This window comes from Lepidochelys kempii, chromosome 8 (assembly GCF_965140285.1).
Source record: "Lepidochelys kempii isolate rLepKem1 chromosome 8, rLepKem1.hap1, whole genome shotgun sequence".
In the NCBI taxonomy this organism is placed as follows: Eukaryota; Metazoa; Chordata; order Testudines; family Cheloniidae; genus Lepidochelys; species Lepidochelys kempii.
Genome location: NC_136387.1, coordinates 59,604,839 through 59,612,895, shown reverse-complemented (window position 1 = coordinate 59,612,895; position 8,057 = coordinate 59,604,839). Strand labels below are relative to the sequence as shown.

The window sequence follows — 8,057 nt, the reverse complement described above, 5'->3', positions numbered from 1 at the left end:
CTGCTCTGAATATTAAACATGTGGATGTGTGTGCTGTGAATACTAGACATCAAATGTAAATCAAATCACACTGTTTCCATTGCATCTTGAGATGCCTTGCTATGAAATTAAAATCACTATAATTATGAAAAAAAGATTAAAGGGCCCGATCTGAAGCCCCGTGAAATCAATGGAAGTATTTCCATTAATTATATTGGGTTTTGGATCAGGCTCTAAACAAAACCTTCTTGAACAGTAATCTTCTGCAAAATCAGCCGACCCCTCCCCCCTTATCCTTTATCAACAAGATGACTTCAGAACAGTTCTGGCTAGGACATCATTAGACTGGCATAAAACCTATAGAGAAAAACAGAAAGGCATTAGCATATCAACACGTCTTTATCTAAAAAGTATCCTTCAGAGCTTGCCAATGTTCTTAATAATAAACTCACACACAAAGATAGTGCTGCACGTGCACAACCTGGCACTGTTGATTTACCCTATCCATACAACTTCATCTCACTGACTTTCTCTTGTGTTTTCCTGGGGATTTTGTCCTTTTCAGAAAATGGACAATGTACTTATTGAATATCTTGAATCCACAAGTCTATTTGATAGTCACTGCGGGTTTTATGCACAACAATCTTTGTTAAGGAGAACACTGATCTTTACATAAACAAAGTGACCTTTCCTCTCACTAGCATTGGGGGGGTGGGGGGCGGAGGGAAAGCAAGGGGAAAGGAAGGAGGGGCGAGTCCTGTACTACTTTGACACTCGGGAATCACTGATGCTCTTATAAAAAGACTGATGGAAATGGAATATAAAAAAAGGTGTTGACCAGTTTACACACACACATCACAGTCGAGTACATATAAATGACTGTGAGAAAGCCAAACTGAGGGGTCAATGAAATCATCAGAAAAAAAAAATCTTACTGAAAAGCCGACATCGTCTAATACATACAATACAGCATAGTGCCTTGTATACTGCGTAATCCCTACAATACAACAAAGTGCAATGTGTATGCGGGTTAACATATACAGTCATGTTGCGTATTGATGGGGCTCACTGATCACTGGAAGCATGGTAGAACATGGCCAAGCTATGTTACGCTTGTAAAAATTCAAAGATTGCACAGTTTCTTGCTGGCTCTGCAGGCTATTCATGTCGACATATTAAGGCAGGCAATCAGGAATTAGCTTTCATTTAATTAATGTCAAATTGTCAACTTCAATATATGTCTATATACTGAGAGGGACAGTGAGGATATGGAGAAGGGGGAGCCCTGTGATTGCTTGCCCCCGCCCCCCACACACACCTTGAAATTCACTACACACTCAAGAGCCACTGTTATAGAAAAGAGAAAAGGAAATTTTCCACTAACCCAGGTCCTGATTTACATGCAGAGAGCAAGCGAATGAATAGCGGCGAGAAGCGGTGCGCGTCTTTAGCCACAGCAGCAAATAAGATTACTTACTTACCAGGGACGCTTTGCACCGGGGGCAATGTTTATTCCCTCGATCACCCACCTCAAGGAAATCAATCTCCTGCATTGTCCCCTCCCTCTCGCCCAAGGAGAGAGAACAAGATAGAGAGCGAGAGGGGAAAGATAGGAGAGAGGGCAAACGGCTACCTGGGAGCTCATTGTCTAATGTCCCTGTGGGTGGATAAACCTGGAAGCACAAAACCAGGCACCTGGGATCAGCAGACGCTCAGCTGGGAAGAGAGGCTGCTCCTTGAGGAGGAGGAGGACCCTTAGGGAAGAAGCCTGACTTAGAACAAGAGGGTCTCAGCTAAAAGGCTTGGTTAAAAAGTAGCCGTAGGGAATAGGGGGGGGGGTAATCTTACCCGATCCATACTGTAGCTATCGTGTGTTCAACTGCAGCCTGCGCGGCACGAGGATACAGGAACGGCACAGTCACGCCGGGGACAGCCGCAGCAGGCCAATTTCCCACCGCCTTTGCCGAACGCGAAAACCAAACACAGAACATAGCCCCCGCCCCCGTCCACTCCCAGCCCCCCCGGCCCGGGGACCCGGCGGAATCAAGCCCATCGCCTTGCGCGGGGGATTCACACTCTCACTGGGGGAGCTGGAGCCGCTGCCGGGGCGCCTAGTCACTTTCCCTTTCTCCAAAAGCGCCGCGCTCCCCGCGCAGCTGCTTTCTGCTCCGTCTTCCCTGTAGCATCTTCTACGCTACGCTTGTTCCTCGAGCAAATCACGGTAGATTGAGTCAATGGTTTGGTGTGGTTAGTTCCCTCCGCGCGCTTCCACACACACACACACACCCCATGGTGTTTGCTCGCGGGGGTTCAGAGGAAAGCCGAGGGAAAGGCACTGACTTACCATTCAACTCTTAATAATCATGAACCACAGCCCAGGGTATCTCTAGAGAAGTACAGAGCAGTGCAGTATCTCCGAGGTTGCCCCCTCTTGAATTCTCATTGGATCCTCCCCAGCTCCCTAAATCATCCCCGCTGCTATATCTATCAGGATGACTACAGCCACGCTCACCAGTATCTCATTGTCTCCACCACATCCCTGTACTTCTCTGTGCAGATTTCTCTGTGCTCCTTCCTCTCGAGCTGGGTTGGCAGAGCCTCTCCCCTTTTTTAACCTCTAGGAAGTCTCACGGTTTATTATTATTATTTCTCTCTTTTGCCTGAGGATCGTCACAGAGCCCACTCCCCTCCCCACACCTTGTCTTCACATATTTGTTTCTTTTTTCTGTTTGTTTCGTTGGGGGCTTGGGTGCTCTCTTTCAATCACTTCTATCCTTCCCCACCCCCCTCACACACACACACACACACACAAAGTGGGTTCTTTTCCTTGGTGCTGTGCCACCAGGAACTGCTGATTATTTCTAAAGGGCCACCACCATGCAGCTCACTTTTTTAGCTTGAAACTGAAGAGCATGGACTGTCTGCTTGGATTCTGGCTACGTTTCGCCCACAATCATCTCGCTTCCTGAAATTTCATCTGGTGAGTAAGTTTATTTCCCGCGCATGCCGTTTTTAACAAATTTGACACTAATCTGGAGTAATGTTTAGGTCTCGCCATGCTAATGCTCTATCCCTTTACTTTCCGAAGTCGAAGAATTACCAAGCATCAGCCCTACTTGACCACATCCATTAATGTTACTCACAGCCAGAGGCAGTAAGTTATAACCTGCACCACGATTACACTACATTCCGCTGCTTATTCATCATATTTTATTAATGTTTGATCAGACAATGTACCTGCTACCTACATCCCTTGCTTCCTTAACCCGTTCCTCAACCCCACACATATACACCGGCCCTCGTATGTATTTTGAAAGGACGCATTATTTCTATTCAATATAGGAGAATGGGTCCCATGAGAATAGTTGGGGGGTTGAAGGGAGCTGTGTCTGAGAAAGTTCATTCCTTTTGCTGATCCCCACAGAAGAAGGTTGTTCAGGTTGGTTAGGCTTTTGCTGTATTTTCAGTCAATTCAATCAAAGAGAAAGGGAAGGGAGAGATTCTCAGACCTGATCAAGTATACTCGTTGGAGCTGCACGGAAGGTCTTGAAGTTGAAGGTGATGTCTGGAATTTGGGTTTACGGAAAGGAGGCGTAGTTTGAGCATGCTGTGGACACCTCTCTTTCCCTTCATGACAGAGGAAGGGAATCCTGTGGAATTATAACAATCCTGGCATAATTCGAATCCTGGCATAAAGCGAATTTGCTCTCATCTCCTTCCTGCACATCCATTTCTGATCGCACCTTCTGATTCCACCCCTGCGCCCCCATACCTGTATTTTACTACAGTGCAGACAGCAGCTCAGGAGCCTGCTGTGTTCTCAATAAAACGCACGCACATTTACATGGAGCCCATCTTTTGATGAACTGAGGACTTTAGGTTTCCTTGAAAAAAACCGCAATTAGTATAGAAATAAAAAATGTCGGGTGTCTTCATGGAGCCATTTAGAGCAACGTCTTTTAACGTTCATATTTCTTTAATTAGAGCTCTTTCCACATTCAATAGTAGAAGATGGGGAGGGAAATACCTTCAACAGTGAGTTATTGGTTTAGTTCCAATACTGTCGAGGTGATTTGGCTTGAGCTGGGTATGGTAAGTAATATGATCATGTCTATCACATTACATACATGGATCACGGAAGGAACTCAGTTTGTGGTCTTAATAGGCAGATGGGCCAGTGAGAGAGAATGAGGATTTGATTGACTGTATTGGCTGGTGGATGGGAGAGGAGAGAAAAAGATCAGTGTTCTCTCAGTACCTGCTCCTGTCCCCGAGAGTCCCCCTTCCTTCTCCTTCAAGTGCTGGATTATCTGGGGAGGGAGGAGTTAAAAAGCCCTTCAGCCCTGGGATCCAGTTGAGAAAGTCCATTTCCCTTTCAACTCCTTTCCTCGGAGCTGAGCATGGAACCCCTACGCCTGGTCACCTTGCTATAGCTGTGTGTGACTTTCCGCTTCAGTCTTCCCTCCAGGGGAACCTATCGGGAGCACCATTATTGACCGTTCTCCTTCACCCATTCAGCCAGGGTTTGTGTAATTAATCAAATCCAGTAGGGGCTAGTGAATTGCGCTTCCTCTGCTGCTGCTGGGAAGGATCCTCCACTACCAAACGGGTCAGGGGAAAGAAACTTTCAGTGCAGTCAGATCCTTTTCCCCACCCCAGATGTAGCCGAATGTCTAGGTAAGTGCATGTCAGAGGCTCTGCCTAATTGTTGTTCTTAATTGTATTATTATTCTTAATTACAAAAACCCGAACAGTAAGGTGCACATTGAGGAGAGGGGATTTCATCTGTGCATCATCTACAAGCTGTTAAATGTTTGTACTCTGGAAAGGCGATTTATATTGCTATTTCCCAGGTTGAATAGCACCTTCTATGCCCTCGGAGGGGGTTGGGCACTGGTTAAGGTATAGCATTAGGGAAGCTGACTTGGTTAGATCACGTTCAGTTGATGGATGGTGTGAATGCATCGGAAATAAGAACTGACATAGGTTGGCCCGTGTGGCTTTTCGTACTTTACTGGAGGAATAAAAAGATCCTTTGCATACAAACACCAAATAAATCAATGCAATTAATGTAGTCTAAATGGGCATTTGCAGCCAGCAAGCATGAGGCATACTTAATAGAGAAGGTTCCCATTAGCCTTAATGTTTCATTTCCAGCGTTCAACAGTTCTAACCAGAGGAAACCCGCTGCTCACCACACCGTCAGGATAGATGACTCAGAAAATCTGTATCCTCATTCAACAGCCTGAAACTCCCTCCCCCGTCTGGTTTTGTTTTAAAGTCGTGGTAGTGCGTAAATAAAATTAACTCCCTTAGGGGGAGAGACCTGCAATATCCAGCGTGGTTTCCTTTAAGTTTGTATAATAGCCTTCCTAAATTGCCTTCACTGACAAAGATCACCAGCACCATCATCAATCATCATCATCATCATCGTCTCCCCCCCAGTAGCTTCATGGATCCTGTTCCAAATCTTAAAATGATTTTGAATCTTTCCATTGTGAGTGATAGAAACTAAGGTAGAGGGGTCTTTAGGGGGAGTTAGTTGCCTGTCTCCTTTATAACGCACTTCACAAGCAAGTAGGTCTGGTCATTAGTCTGCTGTTTGAATTCGACTCAACTCTTGAAAGTTTCGCTTTTCTTTTGGGCGGTGGCAGTTGGGGGAGGAGGAAAGGGCTGAGCCCTGGTAGTGTCTGTCCTTCACCGGCAGAGGGCGGGGTTCCCAGAGTGGAGTGAGCGAGTTACTTTTGCAGCCAGGCGGTGGCAGACTCTTGTAGTCTCTGGCAGCTGGAGTTCTCTTTCTCGGAGTTTCTCACCTTAGAGGTCACTTTGCTTTGCATCAGATTGAGGAGCACAAAGTGACCTGCCCCTGCACCATCTCGCATCCCCCACCCCAACAAAAAGCCTGTCTGAGAATTATCCAGGGGATTTGTTGCCTGCTATCTCCCCCCAGAAGATGAGATGCATGCATTTGTGTAAGCTTGCCAAATCTATGTGCACCCGGGGTGACCAGAAAGAGTTAATAAAGAGTGCAGGCTGCTCCCAGCATGAATCCTATGTGTACCTCATAGCTATGCTAGCCAATCATAGGCAACAGAGGTATGAACTATAGGATGGTGTAAAAGCTAAGGTAAAGAAATTTGGGTGTAAATTGTCACAGCATATTGGAGTACAGGAGTCTGGGCTGTCTTGGCTACTGCTGTCTGTGCACTTACAGACCATCATGCATTTTAGCAGGTAAGGGTTTTGTTACCAGCAATCTATACTGTGTCTTATTTCTGCATTCATGTGCATTTTCTGTGTACATTTCATTAAGTGTTTAATTGCATCCTGCCCTGAATTACTCTTTCACAAACTATTCCATACCATTTCGTTTTGGTTGATTGCACCATAGAATTGTTACTTTTCTGAAAGGGGGACTGGGGAAAACTGTAACATGATATCATTTAGTGTGGGTGAGGCGTTTCTTAAGGCTGTTTTAGTTTTAAATGTTAATGATTTCCTTTAGAGAAGAAGTAAGCATATGGAAAGTGTATTTGTGCACTACAGTAATTCATGACTGGCATACAAATATAATGCATGTGCTGAGTGAAAAATGTTCTCTGTATAATATTGATATCTGCCACAGATCCCCACCAAATAAAGGCCACTTTGAGACAGACTTATAATAAAACAAACCTTTTGTGCACTTTCAGTTAATTAGGGACACAGCTGTTTAGCTGGCTCACAAGTCTGAGAGAAGAAACCATAATATATTATTTGCTAGAAACTGTCATGTCTAACTCTTCTTTTAAATGTCGCACAAGAGAAGGGTTTTTTTAAACAAACAAAATATCTGTTTTTTTAAAAAGAGTGTAACTGGCACACTAAGCATATGTGGATAAATGTACGTTGACAGTATAAAGAGTAACTTCAACATCACAGGCTGTATAGATATTGGAGTTTAGGTAGTGCTGTCAATGCTCAAACTTCGAAGTGTAGCACACTCCTATTATTAAAAAGAATTAGATCTGGTAGCATAGCTGTATGGTATGATATGAAGAGACCTTGCTTTGAAAATAGAAATGTTTAAATTGTAGTGGAGGAAGCAGTCGTCAGACTCTGTTGCATTGCTCTCTGTTTCAGAGATATCACAATTTCATGTACAGACGAGATGAAAAAAATCTTGCCCTGAATAATTTTCTCTTTAAATCTTGTATATAAGTTTAGGGGGAAAATATTCAATGTTATTTCCTGTAGCCTTACAACCACCTGCATTGAGAAGAGGTAAACCCTACAACATAAATTTATCAATACAGTTTCTGCATTTGGAGTGTTCACTCATGAAATGTTGAAGGATTGAGAATGAACATGTTAACTAGCAAACATGCAAACCAGCAGCTGAACATTTTACAGATCTCACGGCAAAAGTCAGCATTTGTACAACTAACAAACAATCGCAACAACTTGAGAATCTTCGAGCAATATAATCACTGTCTATTCCTCCCTTATTCTTTCTATTACTGAGTGTCTGAGTTCTATTGTGAAGAATTAATTACACTAGTTCACTAGTTGTTCATGCCAACCTGTGTTTGAGAAGTTTTTTGTTTCTAATTTATATAAATGGTAGTGACTTTCCACTGCTCTCAAAATACGGGAGATACATGTTGACTTATGGGACTAAAATAGTTGATTTTATTTGGATTAGTTTGAAATCAGGTTTTCCTATTTGACTTTGATCAATCTAGAAAACATCTAATTTTTTAAATTCAATGGAAAGAAGTAATGTCCATCTAAAAGTGATACAAGCTTGTTTTCCTTCACCAGTAGCTTTCGCAAATCTAAATGGAAAATTGGGAGAAGATCAAGAATACTATCAATTTATCAGAAATATTTTAGTTCTCATTTAGCATACAAAAAGGTGGGAATTTCTAAATTGTAGTTTCTGGAAATATTCAATATTTATCAACTGTCATATGTAATCTGTGAACCCCTCTTTCTATTCCCCCAAAAGACTACTCTTTTTACATATCAGAGATAGGCACTGATTTTTCAAAACATTGGTAACGTCTTTTGGGAGTGAAATCACCAGAAGTACAATT

At 43.3% G+C, this 8,057-nt stretch overlaps 1 protein-coding gene across 3 annotated transcripts in view; it reads left to right on the top strand.

Annotated features, from left to right (window-relative positions):
- Positions 1–2,070: 2,070 nt before the first annotated feature.
- Positions 2,071–8,057, top strand: part of BRINP3 (BMP/retinoic acid inducible neural specific 3) — a 290,477-nt gene continuing 284,490 nt past the window's right edge. The window contains exon 1 of one of the 3 annotated variants that reach the window (XM_073356709.2): positions 2,071–2,959. The gene's annotated coding sequence lies outside the window, so the exon portion shown is untranslated. Of the gene's footprint in view, positions 2,960–4,409; positions 4,657–5,772; positions 6,214–8,057 lie in introns of those variants that run through there. The other 2 variants (XM_073356711.1, XM_073356710.2) reach the window with 2 other exon arrangements.